This window comes from Dendrobates tinctorius, unplaced genomic scaffold (genome assembly GCF_039654945.1).
Source record: "Dendrobates tinctorius isolate UK_male_01 unplaced genomic scaffold, ASM3965494v1 ptg000165l, whole genome shotgun sequence".
NCBI classification, from domain to species: Eukaryota; Metazoa; Chordata; class Amphibia; order Anura; family Dendrobatidae; genus Dendrobates; species Dendrobates tinctorius.
The window spans coordinates 5,281,649-5,295,169 of NW_027361832.1; positions in this window are offsets into that span (position 1 = coordinate 5,281,649).

Here is a 13,521-nt window from a genome sequence, read left to right on the forward strand (position 1 = left end):
CGGAGGACACGGCACGGATGCGGGCACCTGTACCTGCAACAGACTGTGAGTAAAGCTTTGGAACTACATGCCCTGGTGTCCTCCACTTATTCCTGCGCCAACCTGCACGGCACTGCTACATCCCTTGCACCTGACACTACACCATCCAAGTGTCACTTCACCTACACTGCCCTGGGACTACAGTCCTGCCTGAGGAGGGCTATACCATCACTGCTGCACCACACCATCTGACCAAGAGGATCTGTCTGCAGCGTCGGCTTACATATCTATTGCCGAACACCACAGGTGGCATCATGAATCACTCATCATAAGCACACTGAACATTTTCCCCCTTTTCTACAATGGGCGCCCAGGGCCACGGGCCGGGTCCCAGCTGCCGTGACATCTCCAATTGAAGCTCATCGGGCCCAGTACCGAGTACCCCACAGCCCTGGGTGTGAGGGCGTCCCATTACATCTAGAGAGTACAGAGACACATACAGCAGCAGCTCTGCATTGGGGTACCAGCAGGATGAAGAGTTTGTGCAGGTTAGGCTAGGTTCACATTGCGTTAGGGCATCCATTTAACGGATCTGTTAAATGGATGCGCTAACGCTGATGTCATTTTTGACATCTTTAGTGACCTAGCGCTAACGATATGCGTTAACGTATGGTAGCGCTAAGGTACCATACGCTACCATGTGTTAGCCCATACAGTTCTATGCACAGCGAACGGGCTTTGGCCCATTATACTGATGTCCAATAGCCGTGTATAACTTCGACTGTCGCTGCTTAACGTTGCGTGGCTGCTGATCCATCCTGGGTCTATAGCCCATGTGGACACTTCGGGCACCCTGGCCCCATCTGAACTAACTTCCTTCTCATCTAACCTTAACTCCCGACAGCCCCTCCAACACTTAACTCTACCCTACTAAGAGCTCTATATACTAGAGTGCCCCCCTCTAGTGTCCGAAAGGATGCACTACACTTTCCCTATCTAAAACACAGCATTATACAATGAAACACAACATATTTACAGCAAATGGTAACACATATAACAGTGTGGCAATTCCATTAATTCTGGGTGATAATACATGACAACATGTAGAAGTACCACCAGATAATTATAAAAACATTAAAGGAGAGAGAGAGAAGGAACAGTATCATTCCACCCCCTTTCACTTGTACTGTAATCTCTCATATGGTCTGCAGGACTGGTATCTACCACTATATGGTCACTGCATGGCGGTAATATCTGTGCTCGTCTTTGTATAATGATTTACTTTCATTAGCAACCTGGTCATCTGCTGATGTTCCCCTAGACCCATTATTAAGAGTGCAAATGTAGCTGTAATCGGGGTTACCTGGTTAGGCGGTCCATTCAGACGTTTTGATCCACTGAGCTGAACCCCTAGCTACGCCTCTGGACCTGCCACTTTCTAATGTGGATGGGGTCATCACAACTCTCCTACATGATGTTTTTTCTACTTGCAAAATATGTTTGATATAAACTTTCTACACTCTCCCAAATGAAAGATGAGAAACATCAATTTATCCTAAAAACCATCAATGGATCTCATGATTTGACTGTTTTGAAAATCATTCCAAGATGCTATGGGTGCACTTAGCAGTTGTCTTGGCCACTTCTATGATAAGTGGCCCATTAGCAAAGGAGTAAAAATCAGGTGGTGCCAACCTTCTCCTCTTGGAGAAGGTGCTTCTTCTGAGCATCAATATCCATATGAAGAAATAAGGGAAGGAGAATACTTTTTGTACTGAAGGACATGAGAGGGTTGATAAAAAAAATCACTAGATTGCCCAGTAGCCAGAATGAGATCTGAAAGAGCACTAGAAGGTGGCCTCATTTGACATTTGATAATGGACTCACTCTTCTCTACATGCCACCAATATACCGAGACGGGGTGCTGTACAGAGAAAGAAATCTAAATTCACATGTCCCAGGTGCCAGCCAATGGATCTACAGGAAATTTGCCTACAATGCACAACCCCACTATATCAGCATGTTCTCCTTCAAAGCAGAAGTACACTTTATGGTCAATCGAGCAGGGATCGAACAACCAACGTAAAAATGTGAGATGTAATCTTATCTTGGGGCTACATTATCTTGGGGCTACATTACAGCGGGCATGTTAACTGAGCCACTACAGCCGTAAGGCCGGGATCACACACAGCGAGATACGGCGAGTCTCGCAGGTTAAAACCAAGCTCTGGCGCCGGCACTCCGAAGCGGAGTGTGCAGCCGCACAGCAATACATGGAGCTGCACGCTCCGCTCTGGAGTGCCGGTGCCAGAGCTTGGTTTTAACCTGCAAGACTCGGCCGTATCTCGCTGTAGTGTGACTCCGGCCTTACCCTGGAAATAGCTGTTCACTCATCCTCCAATGTAAGGATTTTACGACTGTTAATAGAAAATGAATAAAATAAGTCTAAAACTGCATAAGCCTTATTTTCTGCATAATTGAATGCAATCTGAAGCTTTATTAAAAATTGTCCCAGCGTGCGAAGTTTTTATTAGTATCTGACAACCTTCAGCTACTGTGGGCAATTAATGCTGTCCACTGTGCTGGAAGCAGAAGAATAATCTTCCATAAAGGCTTTTTATTACTTGTTGATAACAAGAAGCATATTATCTTAGTCAACTGATTGCTTAAATGATTTCTAGGGCCAGGACATATGAATCGCAGATTTGCTTTGTAGATCTAGGTTTTCAATTTCACTTGACCCTGACAATATAACGTTATCATGAAGATAAGACTCTATTCACATTTGCATTTTTAGGTTTCCATTAGTGGTATATTTGATGGTAGTGTATAGGGCTGATCTGGAATCCCATTTTTCTGTATCTCATGTTTTGCCCTGAGAAAGGGCAACACCCCCACCCTACCCTACCCCAAAAATGTGTCTGCTAATTGAGATTGTAGTTGTCATTTTACTGCAGTGCATTATAGCGCAACCTCCATAAGGGGGTCCTGGTGAGGGAAGAGAGGTTGCACACACACAGCGTAGCAACACTGAGCAGCAGCACAAGCGCCACTAGGTGCCGAAAAAGTGGTCAGACGAGCCGAGTCAGAAACAGACAGGAGCAGAAGTACCAGAGGTCACAGCAGTACACTTGGTCAGAAACAAGCCAGGGGATCAGCAATGGTCAGAAGCGGATAAAACAAAGACAAAAGACAGAACCAGGTCCGAATGCAAGTCAAGTCAAAACCAGGGAGTCAATAAACTTACAGGGATACATTAAGTCAGGACAGACAGAGGGAAAAAACAGACACAGGGAAAGTCAGGGATCACAGCAGGACAAATTAGGATATGCCAGAGTCAGATACACACGCCGAAGGCAGAACTGTAGCTGACACTGCCTGCAGGAGCTAAATAGCAAACCTGAAACCAGACTGAGGCTGAGAAAAGTTAACCCCTAAAATGACCAGACTGGCAACATGGAAAGACAGGACTCAAAACCCGGTCTGGATCATGAGAGTAGTTTAACTTTTATACTATGTCATATAGCAAGGGTTGTTAAAGTGTTGATATTGACTTTTAGGATTGTTACGTACTTCCAATAGGTGGTACTAATGTTCATATCCTCTTCATTTCTGAAGAGGAAATTTGCATATTTAATTTCCGAGAGGAGCCTTACACGGCGAATATGTCTCCTTACCCTGGCATGTTATGATGACAACGACTGACAGGCACTTACAAGCTAATGTGAACAGGTGCAAACTAGGAAAAGCCATCTCCATATAGAATAAACAAAAAAAGTTGCACTTTGTAGAGCTAAAGCATGTCAATATGAAATAAGAATAGCAATTTTGCTTTTGGATACTAGGAAAAATTAAGACGCTTAGCACATAATTTGGCCAATTCATGTGTGGGAGGAACGGCCCCCGTCGAGTGTCCGGGCCGGAACCAGAGGAGCCGTCATCTGGGTTCCGGGGAAACTGTTCCCGGGGTACAGGATTCGAGGACGGACCGTTGTGACTGACAGGTGGGCTGGGGGAGGGACCGTTATAAAGGAGGCAGGGAATTACCCAGACGATGAGTCAGTAGACCGGGTCAGAGACAGCAGGAGAGCGTGGGAGCGACTGCCAGCCAGAGCGACTCACCAGCACCAGGGAGAATGCCGACTGAGGATTCCAGAGGGACGGTATCCAGGGAGCCGTCTGAGACTTGTTGCCCCTCTCCAGACCGCGGCCACTGCGGGCCCAGCACAGCTCGCGGCCGCTGTCGCCTCCCCTCTGCCCGCGGCTGAGGCCTACCCGCGGCCGCCTCCCCTGAGCTCGTGAACGCAGCCTGTTCCCTGCCACCCGCGGCCGCCCTGCTTTCACCAGTGGCCGCGGCAGCACCACGTCATCGGCGGCCACGACTGTCCCGCCCCGGTCCGCAGCAGGAGCCAGGCCTCTCTTGATCACTGACTCCCTGTCGCAGCCATTAGCTGCGCAGGTGGCCTATCACTCGCCACTATACATGGCTGCTGCCTGCCCAGGTCCGGGCGCTGTGGCCCACCCGTCCAAGGACTCCGCCGGGGCCTGTGGGGCTCCAGTGTCCTCAGCGCGCCGGAGAGCGCGAAGACTGCGTCAACACCTCAGCAACTGGGCCCAGCAACTATTTCACCGAAAGACCACCAGCCCGAACGGCGAGGCTCATCTGGATTGCTAAGTAGACTCTAGACTTAAGGATCCGTAGTCAGCCAAACCGCGGCCCTATAGTGACTGGCTGTTGCTGGGAGTAGTCGTGTGCTACGTTACTGTTTTTGCTTGTTTAGAGCCCCTGCGTGGGCAACCTGTGTTACCCCTGTTTTGGTGATCAGGCCATGACTGAGGAAAGTCCCCTCAAGTCCCATAAACGTATTCTTAAAAAGCACCGTAGTTGTCTCGTGACTCGACACTGCATCCTGTGTAAATGTGGGTACATTTTGGCGTAGTCGGCAGGATGCAGTCTCCGAGCGCAGACGGCGGTGCGCCTGATCAGAGTGGGATTGCGAGTGCTGCTGATGACGGGGGTCCCCGCTCCAGCATCTCCCTGGGGGCTATGCTAAGTAACTTGCCCCGGTTCTCTCGCTCCGATACGCTGTTGTGGAGCTGGACAGAACGGATGCGGGGCCTTTTCCGTATGCACCCCATGATCCCCGATTTAGAGGCTGAGGTAGCCCTTATGGCGCTAGATGGAGAAGCTCGGAAGCATCTACCTATAAAGCATCCACTATTAGTCAGAAACGGCAGCAGGAGAGAGGAGATGAAAGCGGTCAATGTACGAGCGTCTCCCCGACGCGCGTTTCGGCAAAAGCCTTCGTCAGGGGGCATGGAGTAACACAGAGTGTCAGGTATAAAAAGCGGGCCAGAACCAATCAGATGCCAAACCGGAATTAAAGCATTAACATATCGTCAAGGCAACCACCGTAACAGACGCTGATGTTTTCACTAATGCAGGGTGAAGAAAGGGAGTCACCGCAACATCAATCAGGAGCAATCAGACCGCAATTGACGCTTGCGCAGTAAAGACATCTCCATGACAGGCGGCGTCCACGTCAGGGAAGGAGGAGCAGGATCACAACGTGACCCAGCATACACCCTCCCAATAAGACGCCGAGAGCCGTCAGGCATGGAGAGCATGGCGCGCATGCATACTGGGTCAACAGTGTTACGGGCAAAGCATGAAATTCAATGGCCTCAAACAACCAACGTGGTTTGATACATGATAGTGGCATAAGTCTAATAATAATATTTTATTATTATTAACGTGGGGTGGTGGAAGTCCCAAAGAACTGGTTGCTGAGTGCCCAATAGTATGGGCTGAAGTCGAGGGTCATGCAGTACGGTGCCTCGTAGATACAGGGTCGCAGGTGACGACCATGCCGGCAACATACTTCCGTCAACATTTCCCGGAGGCAGCAAGGCCCCAGTGGGGGCCCATGTTACGACTAGTGACCGCTAACCAACTTCCGGTACCTGTCATCGGAGTGGTGTGGCTTCAGATGACATTGTGTGGAAAAGCCCTCAGCCGCCGGGGAGTGGTCCTGACCCAAGGAGAGACTAACAACCGCCACCCGGTCATCTTGGGCATGAATATACTGTGGGAGTTCGGCAATCTACTCCTTAGTGATTCCACACAGGAGACCCTAAGTCAGTGGAGTTCTCGCACGGCCCAGGGGCAGGTCTTCCAGCGGTTGGTGCGGGAGGCGCGAGTGCTCCAGGAGTGTCAGGAGGGTGAGGTGCTGGGCAGGGTCATCGCGCCGGCGGGCCCCCCGCTTGTGCTTCCTTCGGGGCAGACGGTGGTGTCTCTGCCAATCCGCGCCCCAATACCACTGGAGGGCGTGGAGGTGCAGGTGGAACCTTGTTACTCGGAACGCCTGCACCCTGGCATCCTGGTGGCCCGCTCCCTGGCCACAGTGTGGGGAGGGACCGTCTTGGTACGGTGCGTCAACCTGGAAGATCAAAACATTGCTCTGAAGCCCCGGGCCGAAGTGGCCAAGTTAGTCCGGCCATTGGAGATGTTGCCGGACCCCGCAGTTTAGTTGTGGGTGCAACCCTAAGATCCCTGGATCCCTGGGCAGTCACGGTGCGAACCCAACAGGCCGCCGCACCTGCGGCCCAAGAAAAGGGTCGAGTCACCTTGGAGAAAATGCGGGCTGAATTCTCCGCTCTAGCGCCGGCCCAGCTTCTCTAAGTGGAGACACTTCTTGGACAATTTTACAGTGTTTTCACCAGCCACAAGGACGACTACGGCCATCACCATAGAATCCCCACGGCAGTAGCCGCCCCCATCCGGGAGCGATATCGGCAAATACCACCGCAGCTATATCAGGAAGTAAAAACTCTGTTAGCCCAAATGCTCCGAAAGGGGGTCATACGAGAAAGTCAAAGCCCTTGGGCGGCCCCTATAGTCCTGGTTCGGAAGAAAGATGGCACTCTACGGTTTTGCGTGGATTATCGGAAGTTGAACGCCTGCACCATCAAGGATTCGTATCCGTTGCCCCGCATAGAAGAGTCTCTGTCCGCCCTGGGGAATGCAACGTACTTTTCCACCCTTGACCTGGCCAGTGGGTACTGGCAGGTACCGATGTCAGAGGAGTACAGAGCCAAGACGGCATTCATCCTTCCCATGGGACTGTTCGAGTTCAATCAGATGCCATTTGGGCTGGCCAACGCCCCTGGAACTTTTCAGCGGTAGATGGAGCGGTGTCTGGAAGACCTCAACTTTGAAGCCAGGTTGATATACCTGGATGATATTATCATCTATTCCGCCACCTTTGAGGACCACCTGAGGCGGTTGGGGCAGGTGCTCGGCCAGCTGCAGAAGTACAGGTTGAAGGTGAAGCCCCAGAAATGCCATCTATTCCGCACCCAGATCGAGTACCTGGGGCATACAATCTTGGCAGAGGGCGTTTGACCATCCCTGGAAAAGGTCGCTGCCATCCAGGGGTGGCCTACCCCCGAGACGGTGAAGGACGTGCGGGCCTTCCTGGGGTTGGCCGGCTACTACCGTCGGTTCGTGAAGAATTTTGCACGCCGAGCTCGAGCCCTGCAAGACCGGCTGAAGGGGGCTCCCGCTGGGGCGAATGTACGGAAGATCCAGTGGCAGCAACCGCAAGAGGATGCATTTCAAGACCTCAAAGCTGCTCTCTCGGACGCCCCGGTATTGGCATATGCGGATTTTTCGCAACCGTTCATCCTGCATACCGACGGGAGTGTCCAGGGACTAGGAGCTGTGTTGCCACAGGTGCAGGATGGTCGGGAGAAAGTGATTGCCTATGGTAGCCGGTCGCTGCACGACTCAGAATGCAACCCGGCCAATTACAGCTCCTTTAAACTCGAGCTCCTCGCGGTAGTGTGGGCAATGACAGAGCGATTCGCGGAGTATCTGGCGGGCTCCGAAGTAGTAGTGCGGACCGATAACAATCCATTAGCCCATTTGGAAAATGCCAAGCTGGGGGCCCTCGAGCAGCGGTGAGTAGCTCAGATGGCCAAATTCAATTATAAGATCATCTATAAACGGGGAGCTGAACACGTGCACACCGACGCGCTCTCCAGAATCTGACACACCACCCCAGGGAGAAACCGAGATGACGAATTAGAAGCAGATGAGACACCGCTCGCACTCACCACCGCCGCGCTTGCAGTCAGCACGCAGGAAGTACCTAGTCCGGGACTCCTAAGGGGGATGCTGAGACAGCCCCGCGACCATTGGATCCAGCAGCAACAAGAAGATGCAGAAATTGGACTCCTGCGCCGATGGGTATCCACCGGTAAATTGCCCATGGGCTCACAGAGACAGACTTTGACCTAAGATATGTTACTGATGCTGTGCCAGTGGGAAAAACTGGTCATCAAAAAGGGACTCATATCGAAAGGCCATGTCACAAGCCACGTCAGCTACGATATGGCAGGTGATTGTGCCCGGAGACCATCTCAACCAACTGGCCTGGGAAGCCCATGAAAAAGGGGCTCATTTTGGTGCTCAAAAGACGTTACAGTGGTTACAGCAGATAGTGTACCACCAACGCTTGCACACTGCTGAAGAAGTTTGTCGGACCTGCCGCCCGTGCGAGCTTGCTAAACCTCCTGCACAACAAGCCCCGGTACAGACTACTGTAACATCAGCCCCCCTGGAGCTTCTTACGGTGGACTACCTGACCATCGGTCCTGCCTATCAGGGGTATGAACATTGTCTCGTGATGGTGGACCATTTCACCAAGTTCGCCGTAGTCACCCCCACCCGAGACCAAACAGCGGAGTCGGCTGCTTACGCGATTTGTAAGAACTTTATTCAAGTGTACGGCTGTCCACAATGAATAGATTCGGATCAAGGAGCGTGCTTCCTTGGAAAAGTCATGGAAGAGCTTCACCATCTGTACGGAATCGATATATCGCAGACTACGCCATACCATCCGCAGGGAAACGGAGCCTGCGAGCGATTCAATCGTACGTTGATCCAAATGCTGTGCACCATAGAGAGCGACCGCAAGGCCCGCTGGCCTGAATATGTCCCCGAGCTGATGTGGGTGTGTAACAACTGAGTGCATTGAGTCACGGGTTACACCCCCTATTCATTGCTGTTCGGGCGAGAAGGCAAAGGAATTACGGAGGTGGAATTAAACCCGGAAGAGCCACAACCCTGGACCGGGGTATCCTCATGGGTCCGAAATCATCGGCTGCAGACCCTAAACCGGATCGTACATACAAAACTCTGGGAACTAGAACACCAGGGGGGAACACTACCCCCACCTATTGACTTTCAGGCTGGGGATCGGGTACTCGTACTTGATCAACGTCCCCAAAACAAGTTAGAACCACGGTGGGAGGCAAACCCGTACCGAGAGTTGCGTCGGGTAAGCCCCGATGGGCCTGTATACGAAATACACGATGGTGTCTCCGCGGCTGTTGATTTACATGCTTTTGCATATTTCCCATAAGGGATGGGGGCTTTGCTCTAGATCACTGCGTTGAGAAACATGTGATGGTGTCTCCGCAGTGTTGGATGTTGATCTCCATGAGGTCACTCATCCTTATGTTCATAGCCTTTCACTAGGCATTGCTCCTACTAGCCAGTTTCCTACTCCACACTGATGAGGGGCAATACCCCAAAACAGCTGTCTGTGGATGGATACCATGTTTTGGCATAGGTGGTTTCCTTCATTGGAGACTGCCCTTCCCGTGGTTGTTCCTTCCCGGGGAAAGACCTGGCTAGTCATTGCTTGCGTTGAGAAACATGTGATGGTGTCTCCGCGGCTGTTGATTTACATGCTTTTGCATATTTCCCATAAGGGATGGGGGCTTTGCTCTAGATCACTGCGTTGAGAAACATGTGATGGTGTCTCCGCAGTGTTGGATGTTGATCTCCATGAGGTCACTCATCCTTATGTTCATAGCCTTTCACTAGGCATTGCTCCTACTAGCCAGTTTCCTACTCCACACTGATGAGGGGCAATACCCCGAAACAGCTGTCTGTGGATGGATACCATGTTTTGGCATAGGTGGTTTCCTTCATTGGAGACTGCCCTTCCCGTGGTTGTTCCTTCCCGGGGAAAGACCTGGCTAGTCATTGCTTGCGTTGAGAAACATGTGATGGTGTCTCCGCGGCTGTTGATTTACATGCTTTTGCATATTTCCCATAAGGGATGGGGGCTTTGCTCTAGATCACTGCGTTGAGAAACATGTGATGGTGTCTCCGCAGTGTTGGATGTTGATCTCCATGAGGTCACTCATCCTTATGTTCATAGCCTTTCACTAGGCATTGCTCCTACTAGCCAGTTTCCTACTCCACACTGATGAGGGGCAATACCCCGAAACAGCTGTCTGTGGATGGATACCATGTTTTGGCATAGGTGGTTTCCTTCATTGGAGACTGCCCTTCCCGTGGTTGTTCCTTCCCGGGGAAAGACCTGGCTAGTCATTGCTTGCGTTGAGAAACATGTGATGGTGTCTCCGCGGCTGTTGATTTACATGCTTTTGCATATTTCCCATAAGGGATGGGGGCTTTGCTCTAGATCACTGCGTTGAGAAACATGTGATGGTGTCTCCGCAGTGTTGGATGTTGATCTCCATGAGGTCACTCATCCTTATGTTCATAGCCTTTCACTAGGCATTGCTCCTACTAGCCAGTTTCCTACTCCACACTGATGAGGGGCAATACCCCGAAACAGCTGTCTGTGGATGGATACCATGTTTTGGCATAGGTGGTTTCCTTCATTGGAGACTGCCCTTCCCGTGGTTGTTCCTTCCCGGGGAAAGACCTGGCTAGTCATTGCTTGCGTTGAGAAACATGTGATGGTGTCTCCGCGGCTGTTGATTTACATGCTTTTGCATATTTCCCATAAGGGATGGGGGCTTTGCTCTAGATCACTGCGTTGAGAAACATGTGATGGTGTCTCCGCAGTGTTGGATGTTGATCTCCATGAGGTCACTCATCCTTATGTTCATAGCCTTTCACTAGGCATTGCTCCTACTAGCCAGTTTCCTACTCCACACTGATGAGGGGCAATACCCCAAAACAGCTGTCTGTGGATGGATACCATGTTTTGGCATAGGTGGTTTCCTTCATTGGAGACTGCCCTTCCCGTGGTTGTTCCTTCCCGGGGAAAGACCTGGCTAGTCATTGCTTGCGTTGAGAAACATGTGATGGTGTCTCCGCGGCTGTTGATTTACATGCTTTTGCATATTTCCCATAAGGGATGGGGGCTTTGCTCTAGATCACTGCGTTGAGAAACATGTGATGGTGTCTCCGCAGTGTTGGATGTTGATCTCCATGAGGTCACTCATCCTTATGTTCATAGCCTTTCACTAGGCATTGCTCCTACTAGCCAGTTTCCTACTCCACACTGATGAGGGGCAATACCCCGAAACAGCTGTCTGTGGATGGATGCCATGTTTTGGCATAGGTGGTTTCCTTCATTGGAGACTGCCCTTCCCGTGGTTGTTCCTTCCCGGGGAAAGACCTGGCTAGTCATTGCTTGCGTTGAGAAACATGTGATGGTGTCTCCGCGGCTGTTGATTTACATGCTTTTGCATATTTCCCATAAGGGATGGGGGCTTTGCTCTAGATCACTGCGTTGAGAAACATGTGATGGTGTCTCCGCAGTGTTGGATGTTGATCTCCATGAGGTCACTCATCCTTATGTTCATAGCCTTTCACTAGGCATTGCTCCTACTAGCCAGTTTCCTACTCCACACTGATGAGGGGCAATACCCCGAAACAGCTGTCTGTGGATGGATACCATGTTTTGGCATAGGTGGTTTCCTTCATTGGAGACTGCCCTTCCCGTGGTTGTTCCTTCCCGGGGAAAGACCTGGCTAGTCATTGCTTGCGTTGAGAAACATGTGATGGTGTCTCCGCGGCTGTTGATTTACATGCTTTTGCATATTTCCCATAAGGGATGGGGGATTTGCTCTAGATCACTGCGTTGAGAAACATGTGATGGTGTCTCCGCAGTGTTGGATGTTGATCTCCATGAGGTCACTCATCCTTATGTTCATAGCCTTTCACTAGGCATTGCTCCTACTAGCCAGTTTCCTACTCCACACTGATGAGGGGCAATACCCCGAAACAGCTGTCTGTGGATGGATACCATGTTTTGGCATAGGTGGTTTCCTTCATTGGAGACTGCCCTTCCCGTGGTTGTTCCTTCCCGGGGAAAGACCTGGCTAGTCATTGCTTGCGTTGAGAAACATGTGATGGTGTCTCCGCGGCTGTTGATTTACATGCTTTTGCATATTTCCCATAAGGGATGGGGGCTTTGCTCTAGATCACTGCGTTGAGAAACATGTGATGGTGTCTCCGCAGTGTTGGATGTTGATCTCCATGAGGTCACTCATCCTTATGTTCATAGCCTTTCACTAGGCATTGCTCCTACTAGCCAGTTTCCTACTCCACACTGATGAGGGGCAATACCCCGAAACAGCTGTCTGTGGATGGATACCATGTTTTGGCATAGGTGTTTTCCTTCATTGGAGACTGCCCTTCCCGTGGTTGTTCCTTCCCGGGGAAAGACCTGGCTAGTCATTGCTTGCGTTGAGAAACATGTGATGGTGTCTCCGCGGCTGTTGATTTACATGCTTTTGCATATTTCCCATAAGGGATGGGGGCTTTGCTCTAGATCACTGCGTTGAGAAACATGTGATGGTGTCTCCGCAGTGTTGGATGTTGATCTCCATGAGGTCACTCATCCTTATGTTCATTGTATACGAAATACAGTCTGAAGGAGATAACATGCCTCTCACACGGGTTGTGCACTGTAAAATTTTACGACCTTGTACGTCTGCTAATCCCCCGCGGCCCGAACCGACCCTCCAGGTCCCCAACCCTCGGCCCATGGTCTGGGACCTGGATGACGAAGAGGACTTCCCCGTCACATCTACGGGGCATCCCAGTAGTGGCACTACAGCAGACCCGGACGTCCCACCAGAACCAACGATTCGCCCACCCTCCACCACCCCAGAAGACTCCACTACACCCGAGCTTCGACGCTCCGAGTGGTCAACTGCTGGCAAATCCCCTGAACAGTACGAACAGGACCAGTTCGTATGGTGACAAGGACTGTCATCCCAAGGAACTAACACGAGTCTACAGAGACCCTCGCCCGAGGACTGGCGAGCATAAAGGGCGGGGGAGTGTGGGAGGAACAGCCCCCGTCGAGTGTCCGGGCCAGAACCAGAGGAGCCGTCATCTGGATTCCGGGGGAAACTGTTCCCGGGGGACAGGATTCGAGGACGGACCGTTGTGACTGACAGGTGGGCTGGGGGAGGGACCGGTATAAAGGAGGTGGGGAATTCCCCAGACGATGACTCAGCAGACCGGGTCAGAGACAGCAGGAGAGCGTGGGAGCGACTGCCAGCCAGAGCGACTCACCAGCGCCAGGGAGGACGCCAACTCCAGAGGGACGGTATCCAGGGAGCCGTCCGTGACTTGTTGCCCCGCTGTCGCCTCCCCTCTGCCCGCGGCTGCGGCCTACCCACAGCCACCCGCGGCCGCCTCCCCTGAGCTCGTGACCGCAGCCTGTTCCCTGCCACCCGCGGCCGCCCTGCTTTCAC